This window comes from Lipotes vexillifer, unplaced genomic scaffold (genome assembly GCF_000442215.2).
Source record: "Lipotes vexillifer unplaced genomic scaffold, Lipotes_vexillifer_v1.1 scaffold802, whole genome shotgun sequence".
NCBI classification, from domain to species: domain Eukaryota; kingdom Metazoa; phylum Chordata; class Mammalia; order Artiodactyla; family Lipotidae; genus Lipotes; species Lipotes vexillifer.
In genome coordinates, this window is record NW_006790237.1 from 2087627 (window position 1) to 2088268 (window position 642).

Genomic DNA, 642 nt, shown 5'->3' on the forward strand with positions numbered 1-642 from the left:
TTTCCCTTCCCTCTTCCTCTTTCTCTTCTCCATTTTACCGATGAGGAAGACCGAGACCCAGAAAATGGAGAAAAATGTGCCACTGCGCAGGGAGGCGAGGCAAGGGACCAAAAATCAGACACATTTTTCTTTCCTCTTTAAGGGTCTCCCCTCCTCCACCTTAGATCTCCAGAGCTTTTCCACTGTTGTTTTTCAGGTTATAAAAGTGCATACCCACAGAAAAGTAGATGGAAGGAAGCAGGCTACCTTCCCATGACTACCACCGTATGCAGTTTGGTACGCATGATTTCAGGTTTTATTTTGTGAATATTTTCATTCTACATAGCAAGGATCACATACACATATATTTCTGTATCTTCCTTTTCTCATTTAACATCACATAGCATAAACATCCTTGCATAACACTAACAATTCTGCATAATTATTATCCTTCGCAGCTTCGTACTACCTTTGTCTCAAGCTAGCCTATTGTTTACTTAAACACTCCACTGATTCTGGACATATTCAGTGTTTCCACTGTTTTGCTATGATAAATAATGTTGTGATAAATTCAAACCTTGCTCCACATTTTGGATTTTTTTTTTTTTTTTAGTAGTATCTTCCTAGAACTAGAATTGCTGGGTCAAAGGTGGAGAACAAGGG